Source organism: Cupressus sempervirens, chromosome 4, assembly GCF_028749045.1.
Source record: "Cupressus sempervirens isolate cs-2001-9-10 chromosome 4, ASM2874904v1, whole genome shotgun sequence".
Taxonomy (NCBI): domain Eukaryota; kingdom Viridiplantae; phylum Streptophyta; class Pinopsida; order Cupressales; family Cupressaceae; genus Cupressus; species Cupressus sempervirens.
Window position 1 is genome coordinate 404,206,991 of NC_143121.1, and position 21,153 is coordinate 404,228,143.

A 21,153-nucleotide genomic window follows, 5' to 3' on the forward strand; every position below is an offset into this window, starting at 1 on the left:
CATCAATACTTCCTACCCAATCAACATCAATAAATACTTTTGAGTCCAAGTTGCCTCCTATTTTGTACCATAAACCATAGTCTTTAGTACCTTTCAAATATCTCATGATTTTATTGATTGCCATCATGTGATTTTCTTTGGGATTTACTGAGAATCTTGCCACCATACTAAGTGCTAATGCAATATCAAGTCTTGTATGCATGCCATACTATAATTTTTCAATAATTGATCTATATGTGGTTTGATCTACCTCTTTGAAATCATCATTTTTGGAAAGCTTATGTCTAGTAGACATAGGGGTTCCAACTAGTCTTGAATCCCCCATTCCAAATTTCTTTAGTATTTCCTTGATGTACTTAGATTGAGTAATGTAGATACCATTTTTGTTTTTGCTAAATCTACAATCCAACAAAATTTTTTATCTCACCAAACATAGACATCTCAAACTCTTTACTTATTTCTTCTAAAAATTTCTTACACAGTCATCATTTCCTATGAATAAAGTATCATCAACAAATATTTCTACCAACACAATCTTCTTTTCTCATCCTTCTTTGATTATAGGCAACTGTTATCATTTGTTCTTTAAAAACCAATATGTACTAAGTAGTTATGTAGTCTTTCATACCAAGCTCTAAGAGCTTGCTTGAGACCATATAATGCCTTGTATAATTTTCAAACCATGTCCTTTTTGCTAGGATCTACAAAACCTTCTGGTTGTTCAATGTAGACTTCCTCATCAAGAATTCCATTCAAGAATGAAGATTTTACATCCATTTGATAAACTTTAAATCCTCTGTAAGCTGCATATGCTAGTAAAGTTCAAACACCTGATCTTGCAATAGGAGCAAAACTTTCATCATAATCAACACCTTCTTCTTGAGAATAACCTTTACATACTAACCTTGCTTTGTTCCTAGAAACTTTTCCATCTTTATTCAACTTGTTTCTAAATACCCACTTTATGCCAATTACATTTTTTATCCTTGGGTCTAGGAACACGAGTCCAATTTTTTTTCTTCTCTATCTATTCTATTTCTTCATTCATTACTTCAAAATGACTTTCATTTTTCAAAGCATCTTTAACATTTCTAGGTTCAAATTTAGCAAGTAAAAATGTACCTTCCAATTTTCTTCTTGTCATTATTCCATTTGATTTGTCTCCAATGATCTAATAAAGTGCATGATGCCTTCTAACATATCTTCCTAATACATGTTCTTTGGATTTGAGGTGAGATACATTGATTTCATCATGAACTTAAGTATGAAGCTTGGGTCCCATTGTCTATGACTTAGGTCTATCAGACTCGATTTGCTATAGCTCGATAGCCTCTGACACAGGTCCTTTAGACTCTGACTTTGGTTGCAATATTTACAACTTGATAGCTATTGGAGATTTTGGGGACTTGGGAGGTGAAGCCTCCTTTCTTCTAGATAGGTTTGGTAGGGTATTAGGTTCATAGTAAACAAATATTCTATAATTCTTAGGCTTTTTATTGCTATCTTCTTCACACTTTTCTACAAACTCATCAATTCTTGCATGTGCACTTTCAATGATTTTATTAGTAACAAATTCAAACATTTGTAAGCTTTACTTCTATAGGAGTATCCTAGAAATATGCCTTCATCACCTTTGACATCAAATTTTCTTTTCCTAGATTCTTTCAAGATATAACATATTCTACCTTAAGTAACTTAAATTAGGTTTTTAGCCATACCATAGTTCATAAGGAGTTTGATTTGAATCTTTCTTCATCTATACTTTGTTCAAGGTATGAATTGCAGTGCTGATCACTTCCTTCTAGTATTTGATTACAACATTCTTTTCTATCATCAATGTTCTTGTACAATCTATGATAGATCCATTCCTTCTTTTATCTATACCATTTTGTTGAGGTGTACCAAGAGTTTATACTTGTCTTTTAATTCCCTTTTCAATGCATAATTCATTGAATTCATTAGAGATGAATTCACCACCTTTGTTTGATCTTAAAAATTTCAACTTCTTTCTAGTTTTCTTTTCTACTCTTGCCAAATACTACTTGAATTTTTGAAATGCTTCTGACTTTCCTTTTAGATACATTACAGTCATCATTTTAGAATAGTCCTAAAAAAAGAGAATGAAATTTTTTTCTCCACTATAACTCTCTATTCCAATAGGTCCACATAAATCTTTATGTACAAGTTCTAAGACTTCTTTAGAATGATAGCTTTTTCTTTTGAAACTAATCTTTCCCATCTTACCAATTTGATAATTTTTTCATAGACCAATATTAGGTTTCCTCAAGCTAGGAATACCTCTTACTCTTGTATGTTTGGTTATCCTAACCAGATTATCAATGTTTACATGACATAATATTTTGTGCCACAACCAACTTTCTTCTACTTGAGAAATAAAACATGAACTTTCACTGAGATCAAGATAGAATAGGTTACCTTTTGTTTGTTTTTCAGATCCAACTAGATTTCTTTTTCCACCTAGTAGTTTAGCCTTTCCATTCATGAATTCTATCTTGAATCCAATGTTATTCAATTGTGCTAGACTTGGTAGATTATGCTTTATTCCTTCAACCCAATAAGAATTTTCACATATAAGATCTTTGATCAAAAAGATACATCCTCTTCCTTTTATGCAACAAGGTTCATTATTTCCAAATCTTACACTACCACCAACATAATATTCCATGTGTTCAAACTTTGTTTTATCTCTTGTCATATGATGTGAGCAGACACTATCAATAATCCATGTATCATTTTTGCTAACATGAGAGATAAGTGCTATCTTATCTCCTTCATCATCCAATTCATCATTTACACCAATCTAAACCAATTCATATTCATTGTTATCAAAATATTTAGCCATAAAACAAGATCTTTTACCTTTGTCCTTGTAGTTTTTGAATTTATTCTTCCCTTTGTACTTTTTATTTTTATTTTTATCCTTGTTTTCTCTATTTGGGAACCTAGTAGCAATGTGATCAAATTCTTCACAAGAAAAATAGATTAGAGAAATCTTACATTTGTACTTTCCTCTTCTTTTGTGAAATATTTTCTTGCAAGTAGGGCTTCAACAAATTCAATATCACTGTAAAAAATTTCTTCTATCTCTTCTTCACTTCGTAATTGATTGGTCTTTGATTTCTTTCACTTTTCTTTGAGTGGGAGTTTGCCATAGTTTTCATAGTTATCCAATTCAAAAGCTATCAATCTTCCAACTAGAGAATTCAAAGTTATTTTGTTATTTAGATCACATCTCATCTCTTGAATAGGAGACACTCTAATTGCATAGGTTGGAAAAAGGGTTTTGATTACCTTTCTTACAACTATTTTGTCATCAATGTCTCCTCTAGATGCTTTGATCACGCTTACACTTGCTTTGATTCTTTTCACATATTTTAAAATGTTTTCATCTTCTCTCATTTTCATCTGATCAAATTAGCCTCTAAGAATTTCTACTTTATCTCTTCTTACATTTTCATCTCCTTCATAAATGTCTTTTAGTTTGATCCATATTTTATGAGCTTTTTTTGCAGTCTATTACTTCATCAAATTCAACATAACTAAGAATAGATGCAATATCAATCATCATGATACTATGATTTTTCTTTTTAGCAATATCTTCAACTACTAATGTTCTAATATGAGTCTCGTATTCAACATTAAGATACTTACAACCTAAATCACTAATTTTTGCTAGATGTAACCTCATAAGTCCTTGCCATGCTACAAAGTCATCTTTGTTCAACTTGGGAATCTCTCTTCTGTAAGACATTTTGATCTTTAGATTAGGTCCTGAAAACCTTCTCTGCAAGCACCAAAATAGCTTTGATACCAATTGTAGGAAATATAAGAGGAGTAACTAAGAGGGGAGGGGTGAATCAGTTACTACAAAATAAATCCCAGATCCCTTAGATGTCAGTAAAAAATAAACTCTAAAAAATTGAACTATGCTGATGCTCGACAAACACATGAAAATGTTGTAACTCCTAAATAATAAAAATAATTAACATAAAATATTAATATCTTTCATGTTATTGCTTTAACTTTAACTTAGTTGCAAACACATAAAAGAAATAGCATGAACACATTTGACATCAAGATTTAATGCATAAACCCTATTTGGGAAAAACCACCAATTGTAACTAGTTACTAATTTTCACTCTTCTAAAGTGAGCCCTATTAGGAGCCAACCCTATTAAAGGTCTCAAAAAACACTATTAGGTGTGACCCTATTAGAGGATTTAATCACCCTATTAGGAGTGGCCTTGTTGGAGGTCTTTTAGACACTTCAATAGAAATGCCACTTTGTTAGAGGATTTACAAATAGCTATTAAGCCAACTTTGTTAAAAGATTTAGATCACTACTACAATGGTTAGAAAGTAACAATGAAATAACCTAATTTGGATGCAATTGAATTGCTGATTACATATCTTAATTCTGGCTTATACTTGATCCTTCTTGATCGAATATATCTTTTTAGCATCTCAAGGATATAATGCTTATCCTTCTAATTCACTTCCTATTCACATCTTCAAATCTTCATTTTTTCTTCCATACACTCACACACTTTTTACCCTAAACTTGACCTTTTATTTATATCTTTCATATTGTTAAGTAGGCTAGAATACAACTTGGTATAATTAATATTCATCTTCTCATTCGGCTAGAACCAATAGATAAATCAGTTAAACTTAGTATGCCAAAACAATAAAATCCTTTGTTAGCCGACCCTTCTCAGTAGATTCTAATTGATTTTTTTTTTCCATGTTAACCAAGTGAAGCTCGGTTAATACTGCATACACACAAAGTTTCGTTGGTAACCGCATGAGCTTGGTTAACATTGGTTCCATCTAACATTTCTTCATTAGCTGAGTGAGCTCAGTTAACACTCAACTTCTTAGAACTTTGCTTTAGCACTAAGTGAACTTGGTAGATACTTCGTTCTAAATTAGGAAAACTTAGGAATGCTCAGTAGACATAGAAAACTATCTCCAATGCCTGAGTGAGCTCAACATCCACTTACTAGTAATGACATGACATTTTGTGTAACATCAAAGACAATACACAATTAATAAATTGTTTCAACACAAACATGTCTCAAAAAAAAGGAAATGAAAGGTAATTAACATATCTTTCCAATTAATCCATTTATATTTCTTTAACATTCCATATGTGTGCATACCAAATGTTGCAACATGATTGTTTGCAAGAGTTCTCAAATCTAAAAAAATCTTTCACCAAAATGATCATAACTTCCTTGAATTTAATTGAAATTAATCCAAACTAGGGAGATAAGAAAGATAATTCATACCATTATTAAATAATATAGATGTACAAGTCTTGGAAACTAACACAAATCCAAAAAAACCAATGAAAATAACAATAGTAGAAAACACCAAAATTTCTCCAAAATGATTCTTTCTTCTCCTTATTCTCGTTAATTCATTTGGAATGACCATTACAATTATTTTATAAGATTTTTGATAGTTGAAAACTTTCCAACCAACTTTTGAACCAACTTATTACATTCTTTAACCCCTTTTTGCACTTTTTTCAAAGTTTTAAATTTGCAACATTTAAGAAACTTTTACATTTTAGACATTTTGACCTACAAATTTATTCCAACCTTACAAACATGTCATAATGGAATATAATCACCATTTAAAATACTTTTACCCTTCCTTGGGTTTACAAACATATTTTGACCTCTTGACCAATTCACGATCTTACTAGGACAACTAGGACAAATTGACAACTTTTACAATTTATGACAAAATGGATTCATAGCCTTTACATCTTTACCCAAATACAACATAAATGAGTCATATGGATTTAAATATCTCATATAAGGAATCTTAATCTTCTCATGTTCTTGTACTTCAAGAGCTCTTGTACCATCTCCATAATTCAATAAGTTATTGGTTGTCTTTGTTTGGGTCAAATTGGACTTTATTGGGGTTTAGTTTTGTGTACTTACTATTTGTGGTAAGTTAGGTGTTTTGGATTACGCACAAAATTAGGTTTTGAAGGGTCCCAAAACCCTTTACAATATAAGCTTCTTAAAGAAAGATAAACAATAAAGTATCATTCATAAAAAAATTTCTAGCAGAAGAGGTAACAATGACCAACATAAAAAATGAAACAACATAATAAACAAAAAAAGAGACTTCCCAGCACAAAGACTAGGAAAGATCAAAATAGAGAAGACCAAGACTATAGACCAAGTCTAGGAAAAAATACTCCATTTCATTTTTCAATTGCTCTAGGGTTTGCATGGTTTGAAGAATGGAGTCCTCCTTGGGCTCACACTTTGATGTCCTCCATATTCCTCTTCATGTTGGCTCTCATTCTTTTATCGAGACCCATGGTATCTTTAACTACACCATCTTCCTCTTCAAAATTAATGATCTTATATTTTTTCTTCAACCTTGAAGCCTTCAGTTATTCATGATTGTGGAGCAAAATGGTAACCAACATTGTTTTATTCTTTTGTATTCTCTCACCTAGCTTCATCATTTTTCCCACTATCTCCTTAATATAACTACTTGTATTACTAGTGTTACTACCATTCTTCTCACCACTCAAATCCTTTTTGCAATCCTTCCTATCATTCCATATAATTTGAATTTTATTGAAAACCTAGTTGCCAAATTGAAGGTAATTGAAATACCTAGCTTTAGCTATATTCAAAAATTTTAGATTGGCCTTTTTATTTTCAATATTTCTCATTTGGGGAAAATATAGAATAGAGGTTCCTCAGACATATATGTCCTCTTTATCCTACATGTCCCCTTTGCTCTCCAAGAAAAATATCTTAAAAAATTGATCAGAAATAGTTGTCCCACCTCCCCTATTATCACTAATATCATTTAGGGCTTTCATCCCAATTTCTTTCGGGTTAAGATCCTGGCTTACCCTCTCCTTATCCTAAGATCTAGAAGAGATCACATCAAATTACTCATTATAGTCCTCCTCTTTCTCTTCTCTCATAGAAATTTTTACCTCAAAATGCTCCTCTTTCTCCTCCTGGGTTCCTTTCTTGATATCATCTAAGATGTGCTCTAGGGAACCTTCTTCTTTATCCTCTAGGCTTTCTTCAACAAGTTATTTCTTAGGAAACCCTTTTTCATCATCCTCAAGGTCTTCAATACCAGACCTGCTATCTTCTTTCATTTTTTCTTTCTCCTCCCTCTCAGAGTCAACCTGTTCTTCCTTATCTTGAGAACTTTGCTCCTCCCTTTGATCACTTTCATATTTCTCAAAATCCTATTCATTATCAGACTCAAAATGGATTGTGTTATCCTCCAAGCTACTTATAGAAGTTGACAAAGCATTCCTTTCTAACTTAGACACCTTAATTTTAAAATTTTTTTTCTTTGTGTCCTTATCTGACTCAAAAGGGTCATCAGAAGAATCTTTGGAATCCAACTTAATAAATTTTCTTTTCTTGTTATCTTTAGCATGCTTTCCCTCACCCTTCTTTTTCCTAAAAATCTCCCCTTTAAAATTTTTCTAGTCTTTGAGCACCAATTGTTCCCCAACTTTATGCTTTCCATAATACTTAGCAATCATGTTAATTAAACCCTTATGAAGAACAAGGTTAGTTGGATTGTGGCAATTCTTTTCATGACCCTTAACTAGAAAATGGAAAGGAAACTTTTTCCCCATGCCTGAAGTGATTAAGAAAAACAAAGTGATAGTTTCAGAGTCTTGTGAACCTGCCATCTAAAGTAACATACTCCATAATAGCCATTAACACATTATGGCATTTATTATTAATTTGATGAATTTAAAAGAAACTAACATGATTTTTAACCATCTTAACCTTCTCATGTTTCTTTGTAGGGAATCTACTAACAACTTCCTTAGCAATTTTAATAGCTTTAAATTTTTGTTTACCAGAATTTGACATACCACTAACTTTAGAAATTAAGTCAATGTAAGTAGCTACCCTATGACTATTGAGGATGACCTTACCTTCATCCTAGGTCTCCATAAATTTTTGGGTAATGTCCTTATCAACACCACTAAACTGCTCAAAGAGATTTGCTAAGCCCCGTTTCTTCATAATTCTTCACATTTTCTTAATCTCTTTCTATTGACAAAAATCAGGCTCAAAAAAGTTCAAATGATTTCCCATTGTTCTCCCAGCCTTGCAAATACAATGCCCTTCCAACAGGAGGCTCTGGAAACACAAGACTCTACTCTCACAAAGTAATTGCTTCAGAAAATAAATCTTAAGAACGATGCTATCCCAACTCACATTGGTGATAAAAACTAAGCTAATTAAAGCTAGTATTTTCCTCATGTTCATAGTATTAATGTTAAAATCATAATTATCTCTTTCCCTTATTTTGGTATATAATGACCCTAGCTCATGAGTTTATTTTATCATAGTTTATGATGTTGATGACCTCATCATCCATGTTTTCTATGCCCTTCTAGTTAATGCTATCATTACTCCTCATTGCTACATTAGCAAGAAAATTTTACACTTTGTTGGCTTCTCTAAATTCATGGGCTATATAAATTTCTTCAAAATTCCAGATTTCAGCCTTGATTTTTTCCATTATATGACTTATAGTATAATTTATGCAATTTATAATTTTTTGGAATCTTTGACTAAGCAGACAAGGTGACACATAACTTAGCCAAATTGATAGTTGAAAGAGCAGCCATTACTTCTACACTATGATTAGTTTGAAAGCCTAAGGGGACAACTATCACACTTATACAATTCCCATGTTCATTTCTCAATATTCCTCCATAGTCTGATGTTCCTAGATTCCCTTTGGCCACTCCATCAAAGTTGGCTTTGACCCAACCATGAGGAGGGGATGTATAGAACACGTCCTCTCTATTTCTTTTTAAATCTTTTTTACATTTGGAAATCTTGTACCTCTCAAGGATTTTCTTTTCAATCATGTCAGAATTTATATTTTTGTCATCTAAAATATGGATATTTTCATTAATAAAAAAAGATAATTCTATTAACGCTCTCTTTAGAATTTCTATACTGATCCCTAAATATTCTATTATTTCTCTCTTTCCAAACATACCATATGGTGTAGGGAACTATGAAATTATAGAGGTTTTGAACTCTTGAGTTATTAATAGGATTTTTCCATTTCTCAAAGAAATCTTGAATAGTGTTAGGAAAGATCTAGGATAAGTCCATCCTCACAAGTATAGATTTCTAGATTTTCTCCATATAATGCCATCTCAACAAAAGATGATTGGCACTTTCTACCTCTTGATGACATAGGTAACATCTATTAGGGATTATTAATCCCTTTTTTTTTTTCCAAATTATCAGTAGTCAAGATCTTGTTTTGAAGAAATAGCCAGCAAAAAGCATTGATCTTAGGAGTTAAGCCTTTGATCCAAGCCTTCACCCAGAAAGGTTTATTATCATCCTTAAAAATTTGTTTGCAAGTAGATGCCACATAATACTTCTCATTAGGGTTAAGTTTCCAAATAAATCTATTTTCAACATCCCCTCTTTGGAACCACTAATTAGGTTTGTTATAGATTGGGGTCAAATCTTGAGTAATAATTTTTAAAAATTAATCCAAGAGTCATTCCTCTAGTAGTGATTCACTTTCCTATCAAACATGTCAATAAATCTATTTTTAAAAATAGCTAAGTTAGGATATTCCTTCATAGGTTTATCAAACAACCATTGGTCTTTGCAAATGTCTATCTTTGATCCATTTCCAAACATCCACACATTTCCCATTTTAGCTATATTTCTAGATCTTTGAATGCTATTCTAGATGACTAGGCCTTTAATGAACTCTTCAGACTCTAGAAAAAAATGCGAGTCATTGAAATTTTAAAGATATTTATGTTTCCAAATAATAATCCATTCTTTATCAATATAAAAAACTCTCCAGATTTTCCTAGCTAAGATGTTAGTCAAGCTAATTGATCTTAAGCCAAGCCCTCCATTTTTCTTAGGTTTACAAACATCTTCCCACTTAACCAAATGAAATCTATTTTTCTTCTCCACCCACATCCAAAAGAATATTTTATTAATCTTTTCAATAACCTCAACAATTTTTTCTAGAATAGAGAAGAGACTGAGAGCATATATAGGAAGATTTTGTAAAGTAGCTTTAAGAAGTTGAATCTTACCTACTTGACTTACGAGAGCACCTTTCCATCCAACTAGTTTGGAATTGAATCTATCAATTAGTTCATTCCAAAAGGAATCATCCAAATTTAACCCCAAAGGTAGACCAAGATAAGAATTAGGGAAGGATCCAATCTTATAATCTAGAATCATAGCAATCCTAACCTTCCTTTGGATTGGGGTATTCAAAAAGAAAATAGAACTCTTAGTCTAGTTCATGAGTTGACCTAATGATTTTGTGTAGATTTAAATCAATTCCTTAAACATTTTATCTTCTTTAATAGTTGATCTCCCAATTAGAACAATATCATCCATAAATTTCTCATGAGAGCAAACTTTAGGTCCTAAAGAGAGATTAAGGCCCTTGATTTTGTTAGTTTCAACTAAGTGTGCAATTAATCTTCGAAGGGACTCCTCTATAATAGAAAAGAGGATTAGAGATATGGGGTCTCCTTGTTTGAGACCTCTGGGTAGTTTGAATTTTTTTGAAGAAGCCCCATTCACCAAAATAGCTACAAAGGAAGACATGATTAATTGTCTAATTAGGTTAATCACTCCATCATTAAAACCCATCGAATGAAGAATCTAAAAGAGGAAGTTCTAGTCCAGCTTATCATAGGCCTTAGAAAGGTCAAGTTTCATTAGAAAATCTTCCCAATGTAATATATGAAGGGAGTAAATATTTTCATGCATTGTGATAATAGAATCTAGGATCTGTTGACCCAAGAAAAAACTATTTTGTTATTTAGAGATAATGGAAGGTAAATATTTAACAATCTAGAGGTGAGAACCTTTGATATGATTTTGTAAAGAGAATTGCACAATATTAAAGGTCTAAATTCATCCAAAAAATCAGCTCTAGAGGATTTAGGAATTAGAGCAATAAAAGTGGAGTTAATTTTAGTCAACAGTGATTGGGAACCAAAAAAATCTTTAACAACATTAGATACATCTCCTTCCACAGTATGATAGTAATTTTGAAAGAAGAACACTGGAAAAACATTTGGTCTAGGACACTTCTCTCCTTCAAAAGAAAAAAATTGCCTATTTTATTTCCTTGTGAGAAGGGAAAGTTGTTATCTTCCTATTCTATTGATCATCTATACCTTTGGGAATCATTTAAAGAAGAGTATCTGGCATTTGATCATTTAAAACTTCTTGTTGTAGAAGTCAAGAATAGTAGTCCACCATTAACTTTTGTTTTGTTCATCCTTATTTCAAGTTGCTTCCTATATTTTAGTGGAGTTGATTCTTGAGGTAGCCTTATGCTTCAAAGTAGTCATGTGGAAATATTTAGTATTTTTATCACCAACTTTAAGACACAAGACCCTTGATCTCTATCTCCGGTAAGTTTTCTCTTTAGAAATTAAGTTGTGGAATTTCTTTTCCTCTTCCTTTACTTGATTCGTATATCCATGCTTTTGATAGTCATCCTAAATAGAAGCAAGTTTAATAGAAATTTCATCCTTTTCTTTAAATATATCACCAAAAACATCTTTATTCCATATTTTGACTTTGTTTTTAATGCTGCTAAGTTTTTTAGTAGCTATAAACATTGTTGTTCCTTTAACTTGAATATTCCACCAATCCCACACTTTGGCTTCAAGATCACTTTGAAGAAGCCACATGATTTCAAACCTAAAGAGGTGATTAAATTTTCTCAAAAGAGGATCAACATTAAGACACAAATGGGAATGATTAGACCCAACATGGGGTAAAAAGGAGAGCTTGTGAGAATAGACTAGTAACCAATCCAAAGAAATTAAAGCTCTATCTAGTCTAACCTAGATTCGATCCTTTCCAACCCTTCTATTGCTCCAAGTAAATTGTGATACCATAAGATCCAGATGCAACATAGCATTATTATTAATAAAGTTTATCAAGTCCAATCTTCTTTCCAAGTCCGAGGGCATCCCACATATTTTTTCATATTCCTTAATAGGGGTATTATAATCCCCAATTATCATCTAGTTTTCCATAGGGTACTAAGCTCTAGGACTTTCAAGATTTTTCTGAAAAAGATTCCTACTAGTCTTAGAGTTGGGAGAATAAATATTAGTAGCAATCCCGTCAAACCTATCTCTAACAAGAGTAAACCTAATGGATACTAGATTATTATCATTAAATAAAGGATTACCTACCACTTAATTTAGGTTCCAAAAGATAACTATCCCTTTATAAGCTCCTTTAGAATCACTACCTTCCACTCTTACATTCTTGAAGATATTAATTTTCTTAACTTTTTCTTTAGACATTATTATTTCTTGAATCATCATAATACTAGGTTTATGATCACGAACCATGTTTCTTAATATATTTTTCTTTTGAGGGCTATTTAATCATCTTATATGTTGGAAATATTATGACAAGCTAAGTTACTAAGAGGGGAGGTGTGAATCAGCAACTTATAAATTTTTTTATCCTTGATTAGCAATTAATACTTTCTATATATTCTAATATAATTGCATGCATGAGTAACTGAAAATATGAAAGCATACACAACACTTTAACACACAAGATTTGGTGACCCAAAAACCTTCCAAATAGAAAGTAAAATTGGGGTAGGGATGATACCCACAAGCTTTAGTATTGTAGTATAAAGTTGGCCTGTTAAGGCTTATAATGATCACTTTTGATAATCTAGCTTGTTAGGAGCAATAAGGACTGTGGACTTGCAAAAGGATATACAAATATGCAATGAAGTATGCAATTGGTAAAGAGATTTAGAGAAGACTATTAGGTCTAACATGTTAAAGGTGTTGATATATGATTGAAAAGATCATTTGAGTAGAAAGATTGTTATTGTTGAAGAAGTGTTTTCAATTATTGTTTTTTCACTGATGTCAAACTTGCCCCATGCTGGTAAGAAAATTGCTTATATGTTTTAAGCACTATTACTTAGTTGATTGATGAAGAGGATTTGATCAACAAGATGTAACAAAAGTACCTAGAGGAAAGGTTGAGTTATGATTATGTATTGAAGTGTAAGAATTAGTTAAGACAATGATAACATAATGTATTGATGATCTACTCAAGGTTACAAAATGGTTGGATACACTTAGAAAGTTTAGAAGAAAAAAGTTGGACAAAGTTCATTTACTAAGCTTGACCAATTTGATAGAAGGTGTTGAGCAAAGTCAATGCAAGCCAAGCAACAAGTCAGTTGGAGCTGAGTGAAAGAAATTTCTAGTGGATGCCGAGTAAACTAGTGGATGCTAAGCAAGTTAGTAGGTACGAAGCAAGGTAGTTGATGATGAGTGATTTTCAGTATGTAGCGAGCACTAGTAAAATCAAGTTGATGCCGAGTAACATAGTATGTGCTAAGAATTAATAAATTGATAATGCCAAGCTGCTGCATTATGAAAAAATCAAAGAATCACCAATTAAAAGCCAACAAGTTTGTTTCCTTAGAACTTGTAAATCAGGAGGAAGATAAGATAGATGAGCTAGAGGCACAAAATATTATGTAAACCATTTTGGAGGTGAATTCAAATGAATTTTAGGAGAATTTTCTAAAGAAGACAAGATATGGGGTAGATACATTGTATCCTACCTAATCCATCAAAAACCCTAATTTTTGAGATGGATAATGAGCGAGAAAAAGAGTTCTAATTCCCTATATGTAGGGATGTCTGGTCATGAAGCAAGGTTGGTTAGAGGTGAGAGAGTTTTTAGTGCAAAAATTTGACAAGGAGAAGAAAGAGGGTTTGCTTCATCAAATGACCCACGAGGAGAAGTTTGCAATGGAAAACTAAGCAAGAAGGCTTAATGAGGATGAATTCTTGAAGGGTGAACAAACTATCAGAATTACAAAGATTGGAAGCCAAGAAAAGATGAGGACTGAATAATGATCTATAACCTACAAGCAAGGTTGTAAGTTGTATTAGATCAAAGCTCTACTTTTACTTTCTAACAATTGTATCAGATTAGGGTAAATCCTTTGGAGAAAGGTTGACTTAACAGTCATTGAAAAATCCTTTAATGAGTTGGCATTCCAAGTGAATGACCTAAAGTCCTCTAACAAGACTCACTTTTAATAGGGTGATTGAAATCCCATAATTGGGTCACATTTAATAGTGTGTGTTGTAACCTTTAACTGGGTTAGCCTTTAATAGGGCATCACTTCATAAGAGTGAGAAAGGAGTAGCATGTTACTGGTGGTTTTCCCCAAATTGAATTTCCACATTAAATCATTGTGCCAAGTGTACTAATGGATATGTTGTGTCTTATGCTTTACATTTCTACATGTTAGTTTTACAGTAACATATCAGTATTGGTTAACACAAAATGAATGCATGCATGGTTAAGAATGTTATATTGGTTCATTGAATTGTGAAAAGTTTTATTTAGACATCTAGACCTTAAATGACTTATTCACCCACCCCACAATTGCTTAAGAGGATTAGTTTCAAGGTACTAAAAGCATAAAGATCAACATGTCAAAAAGAGAGGTACCCAAGTTGAATAGAGATAACTTTTTTGCATGGAAAAGTTTGATGAAGCTACACCTTGGAGGACATGGAAATTATGCACAAACTTGCATTATCATAGAACATGTTGATCTAGTAGGATCCCTAACTACTAAAAACTTAAAGAAAAAGAAAGAACACAATTAGGTGATGTTGGAGATTGCCTCTTCCCTAAGTTATGTTGAGTTTGATGACATCAAAGAACTTAAAAGTGCAAAGTAGATGTGGGATGCCTTGACCACTATCTATGTAGGAGACAAAAATGTACAAAGAGCCAAGTTAGACAGCCTAAGTGGTAAGTTTGATGACATAAGAATGGAAGAAGGTGAAAACATTTTTCAATATGTTGCTAGAATGAGACATGGGATGCCCTAACCACTATCTATGTAGGAGACAAAAATGTACAAAGAGCCAAGTCAGAGAGCCTAAGTGGTAAGTTTGATGACATGAGAATGGAAGAAGGTGAAAACATTTTTCAATATGTTTCTAGAATGAAAGAAGTTGTTAGTGAAATAAAAGGTGCTATTGGTAAAATAGATGATGATACTGTACTGAGTAAATTTTTGAGAACATTGTTGCCTATGTATGCCATTAGATTGTCTACAATCCAAGAGTTGAGATGTATGCTAGGGAATGATCTAATCCTTGAAGGTTTGGTAGGAAAATTCACTACCTTTGAGTTATCTAATATTGATAACTACAAACCAGAAAGTATTGAATTATCTTTCAAAGAAAAATTGTTACTAAAGGATTCTAAGGAGGTAAAGCCAAAGAAGAAGAAAAGAAAGATAAAGTATGCATCTAGTTACAATAGTACAAATGATGAAGACATTGAACAATTGAAAGCATTGTTGGCCAGAAGATTTAACAAAGGAAAAGGTAAATTTGAAGGTAAGATGCCTATCATTTGTTTTAATTGCAATGAAGTTGGCCATATTGCAGCAAATGTATATAGAAGAAAAAATTCAGAGAAGGTAACAAATACAAAAATAGAAGAGAAGATGATGGATGACACTATAGAGATAAAGGCAATAAGTCATGCTACATTATTGATGAACAAAACGTTGATGAAAATGATGATGAAGTGGTATATGTTGCAATGAAGGATGAATTAGATGAGAATGAGGCTACTACACTTATTACTTGTATGAACAAGAATGACAAATGGATCATTGACAATGGATGCTCACATCACATGACTGGAGACAAAAGTAAGTTCATTACCTTAACTTGTTTTTTATTAAGAAAAATAGGTTTTACAGGGATCTTGAAATCCAAATTTTTTTACATAATATCTAACATAATAATATTAAATAAAGTCTAGACCCTATGCAATTTCTTATAAAAAGCAATAACAAAAGATAGACCTACAACTAGGAAACAAAAGCCAAAAACAAAAGATAGGCCAACGACTAGTAGACAAAAGCCATAAGCACTAAACTAAATATAGTACAAAGCAAAAAATTAGACCACTAGCAATTATTTCTCACTATCTGGATCCTACAGATTTTCTACTTCCTCTTAGGCACTCTAGATCTCCATGCCCACATGTTCCTAGTTCAGGTCATTATTTTGTTCCACATGGCCCCTGGTCTCTTTCATTTCTCCCTTAGTCTTCTTGAGGTCTAAGCTAGCCTTTTCATCCTTATCCCCACTGATTCCTACATTTTTCAATGATTCACCTAGGCTATTGATGTTCTCATTCAGAATGTTTAAGGTAGAAATCACCTGATTAGCCAGATTTTGGTTCGATATCCCTATCTTTTGCATCCTTTTCTCAACCTTTGATAGATGATCCTCCTGACCAATAAGATGACTCTGGTTGCTACTCATCCTATGGCCTTCCTCCAAGCTCCTTTTCTCCTTGAGCACCTTAATCTCATGGAACAACCACTTGATAGAGTGAAAATTATCTATCATGCTATTTTTGGCATTATTGAGTAGATTGAGCCCTATTTCCCTTACATTATCTGAAATTGCAACTAGAGCAGGGTCTGTGAGTTCATCAAAATGGGCTTTTCCTTCTATGTCTTCCAAGACTTGCTGATTCACTTTCTCCCTAAAAATCCCCATCTTCACTGTTTGGATGTTGAAGTTTCTCCATGACCTCCTTCTATCTTTCATAATGATCTCCCCACTATCTTCCGATATAGTTTCCTTGATCTCTTGAGATTGAGAAATAGAAGGTAAGGGTCCCAAAGGCTTAGGGGTCTGATCTTTTTTCTCTTCTAGCTATAGCTCCTCCTCAGCCTTTCTCTTTCTGGGGTTCCTTAACTAAATAGAAATATCTTCTCCCACCTTCCCATTGTCTTCCCCCTTCTTCTCTTCCTGCGACTCCATTTCCTCTTCCTCTTCATTATACTCCTCTTCCTCCTATTTCAATGGATTGGGGGTTAATCCTTGAGGGCTCTTTCTACTAGGAACAATAGTGGAAGGAGGAATTTTCTCCCCCCCTTAGACTTCTTGCCTTTTAAGTAAGTGTTTTCATCATCTTCCAAGCTAAGACTTTGAAATTCCTCAAAATTAGAGTAGTTCAAGCTCCTAGTGGCCTCTGAATCATCCCTAGAGTGGCCTAAATATTTCCCCCTCATTCGAGTCTTAAGATATTCATAGACCAGTAGGAGAAAGCCCTCATGTAGGGCTAGGTTTGGAGTGCATTTCTTCTTAAAACATTCAATGCCCTTGCTCATCGAAGTAAAAAGATAAAAAATGAAATGAAATTTTTGTGCCATGCCTAAAATGATTTAACAAAAAAAAGTGGTGTGTTTTGACCTTGTCAAATCTAGTGTCCAAAAAAAAAAATTCAATAAAAACCCTTAAAAAATACCTCCACAAAACTCTCTTGGAAGAGATTTCAAAACAAAAGAAAATGACTGATAGTTCTCATGCAGACCATGTCATGAGCTAGGACACCTGTTCCCTAGCTCTATTTTGAGCTTCCTCTATTAGCTACATAGGTGGGTGATTAGGGGTTTGAAGGGTGCTGAGCTAACTGTGGACTGGGTTGTGCTTCGAGGGAGGAGTTTCTTGCAACACATGGGGATAGTTTGAAGCTAGCTTGTTGTGCTTTGTTGTGCATGGGTAGTGCACGGTGTTGTTTGGGATTTGATTTCCCATGGCTCTATTCTGTTTTCTATTGTGAAGGATAGAGGAGTGTAAGTGTAGCACTAAAGTTGGGTGGGATTGGATTAAGGGTGGAGGGTTTACCTTTCCCATTCTTGGCTTTTGCAAATGGCAGATGCTAGGGGGGAGATAGCAATGTTGAGCCCTCGCATGAATTTTTGGGTTGCTTTAGGCCCTAAGTTTTCAAATCAAGGGATGAAAATTTTTGATAATAATCTATTCACTCTAAACTTTGGGAATGCCAATTTAGGATTATCTAATGGCTCAAGGATTACGAAGGCCAATGGTTGTCTTGAGAGGTGCAAGGAGAGGCCAAAATTGGTGGTCCTAGTTGAAATGATTGTGGATGATGTTGAATATTATTTGTATCATTCCCTATATTGTAAGTTCTTAGGGATGAGGGTGTCGCTACAATTCTTCGAGGTCTGGGCTCAGAGGACCTGGGAGTTGGAAGGGGAAATGGAGATAATGTTTTTGGAGAATAGTTATTTCATGGTTACTTTCAATTGTATTGCTGATCGCAATAGGGTGTTTGAGGGATGCCCTTATTTCCACAATAAGGTTGGGTTTTTTTTATCAAACCATGGCATGCTAGCTTTAACCCCACAAAGGAGTTAGCTAATCATGTTATAGTATAGGTCTGCTTACCAAGATTCCCAGTAGAATATTGTCAAGAGGATGTGTTGCATCTTTTGGCCTTAGTGCTTGGAAAACCTATAAGGACTTCATCGCAGACCTTGGGAAAAAAGGTAATGAATTTTTCTCATATTTGTGTTGAAATTGATCTTAGTAGACCTTTACTAGATGCAATAGAGATGTGTGTGAGTTCTTATTCTTGGGTGCAACAATTGGACTATGAAACTCTACCTTTTTGTTGTTTCCTTTGTCGAGAATATGGTCATTTATAGTGAAGATGCCCAATGAATAAATATTTGCAACCCCTTTCATCACAACCTATGAGAAATTCTCCTAAGATAGATAAAGGGAAGGGCATTTCTCCTGGTGAGGTAGGTGCTTCTAATGGTTTTGTTCTAATCAGGGCTTGAAATTAGAGTAGGGGTCAAAAAAGGTCTTTTAAAGAAAGGCAAGATGATACCTTTAATAGGTTTGAGGTGTTGGATGAGCTTAGCCAACAAGAGGTGAACCTGGCTTTGATCAATTTGGACTATAGGCTTGTGGACTTAGCGCAAGAGGATCCTATCATTGATTCTACTATGGATCACATAGGGGAGGAGTGTAGGCAATTGTTTGCTGACCAGCAAAAGGGGACTTCTAATGTGCAGGAACCCTTGGCCATTGTTACTACAACAGGAATGGATTCTCCAGCTATTGTGTAGCACATTGGCTCAAGTTTGGTAGTAAAGGTTAAGCCTCCTCCAAAATTGGGCATTCTATAGAAAGATATCAAAAAGGATGGGGCAAAGAAACTTGTCAAATTTGGCTGAAAAAAGGATGTGGAAAAGATTAAATCAGCTAGCAAAAATTTAGTGGAGTTAGGGGCAGTTAAGCCTTTGGATTCTATTTTTTCATGTCTTTCAAAATGATTATTTTGTCATGGAATGTGTGGGGCTTGAACAACAGCCCTAGACAAAAAGAAATTCATGGGTTAGTTAGAAAACAAGGTCCTAATGTTCTCTTTTTGTAGGAAACTAAGCTATCTATGGAGAATATGCAAGGTCTGAAGCCTAGATTATGGAGTAGTGGGGAATGCCAATGCGTTGGAGCTCAAGGTGCTTCTAGGGGTTTGGCTTGTTTATGGAATCCTCAAAAAATCCAGCCTCTTTGGTGGATTTCCTCTAAATTCTCTCTATCAATGATTGCTACCTACCTTGTGACAGGGGAGGTCATATTGTTGTCCAATATTTATGCTCCTATTGATTTCTAGGGTAAAAATGTTTTGTGGTCCCACATCAAGATGATTAGTAGCATGTTTCCCTTTAATCCTTAGATCTTAGCTTGAGATTTCAATGCTATTTGTGAGTTAGTTGAGAAGTAGGGTGGTACAAGAAGATTGGAGCCTTTTGCATTGCTGCTTCAAGATAATATTAATACCCTGAACCTTGTGGATATTAAATCTAGCAATGGACAGTTCACCTGGACCAACCGGCAAAGTGGAGAGTTTTTTATTGCAAAAAGGTTAGATTGGCTCCTAGTTTCTTATTACTGGATTGGAGGGATGCAGTTATCTTGCTCTGAGATCTTGGATTGGAGAGGATTAGACCATTGGCCTATCAAATTGTTTGTAGAATCAACTCAGGTACTTCAAAAGCCTTCCTTTAGGTTCCAACTTATGTGACTTTGGGACTCATCTTTGTATGATTTGGGCTCTGATTAGTGGAAGAAATGTAGACCAGCTTGTGGCACTTCAATGTATATTTTTGCTAAGCTTCTTCAATATGTTAAATTTGAGCTCAAATGATGGAATCATTTCCACTATGGGAATGTCTTCCTTGAGAAGGTAGGTCCCAAGCTGATTTGGATGATATCACAAGAAGCATAAGAGAGGAGGGAGTAATAGATGTTCTACTTCAGGATGAGTCTTGGGCTATAAAATTGCTTGAAGAATGGGAACTGCAAGAGGAAATGTATTGGAAATAGAAGACATGAATTGAGTGGCTTTAGGAAGGGGACAAAAATATAGCTTTTTTCTTCAACTGTATGAAAGCTAGGAGACATGGTAACTCTATCTTGGGGTTGGTGAATGATAGGGGAGAGCATCTTTCTTCCTTTCTAGAAATGTTTAGGGAGGCAGTACAGTACTTTGAAAATATTTTTAGAGAGGACTCGCAAGGGGGGTCTCCTGAGGAAGCGCAAGTTCTTACATGTATCCCCTCTCTAGTGACTAAAGATATGAATCAGAAGCTCATGAGGGATATCTCACTTGAGGAGCTTGAAGGGGTTGTATTTAGTATGAAGAAAGGGAAGGCACCAGGTCCTGATGGTTTCCCAATTGAGTTTTTTCAAGAGTTTTGGGATATCATTAAATTTGATCTCCTAGCTATGGTTCATGAGTCTCAACACAATAAGCAGATGTTAATGGCTCTAAATGCTACTTTTCTAGCTCTTATCTCCAAGAATGAGGGGGATAATAGGTTGAGCCAATTTTGACCCATCTCTTTATGCAATGTTATTTACAAAATTATTTCCAAACTTATTGCAGAAAGGTTGAAGAAGGGACTTGCTGATTTGATATCTGAGGAGCAAAGTGCTTTTGTTGTAGGTAGGCAAATTTTGGATGGGATTGTTATTGCAACTAAGGTCATCCATTCTATGGCTAGGTCAAAAGAAAAAGTGATGTTTATCAAATTGGATATGGCCAAGGCATATGACAGAGTAAGGTGGTCTTTCTTGTGGTAGGTTCTTAGTGCCTTTGGCTTTGTGGAGGATTGGATTCAATGGGTTTGGAGATGTGTTACTTCAGTCTC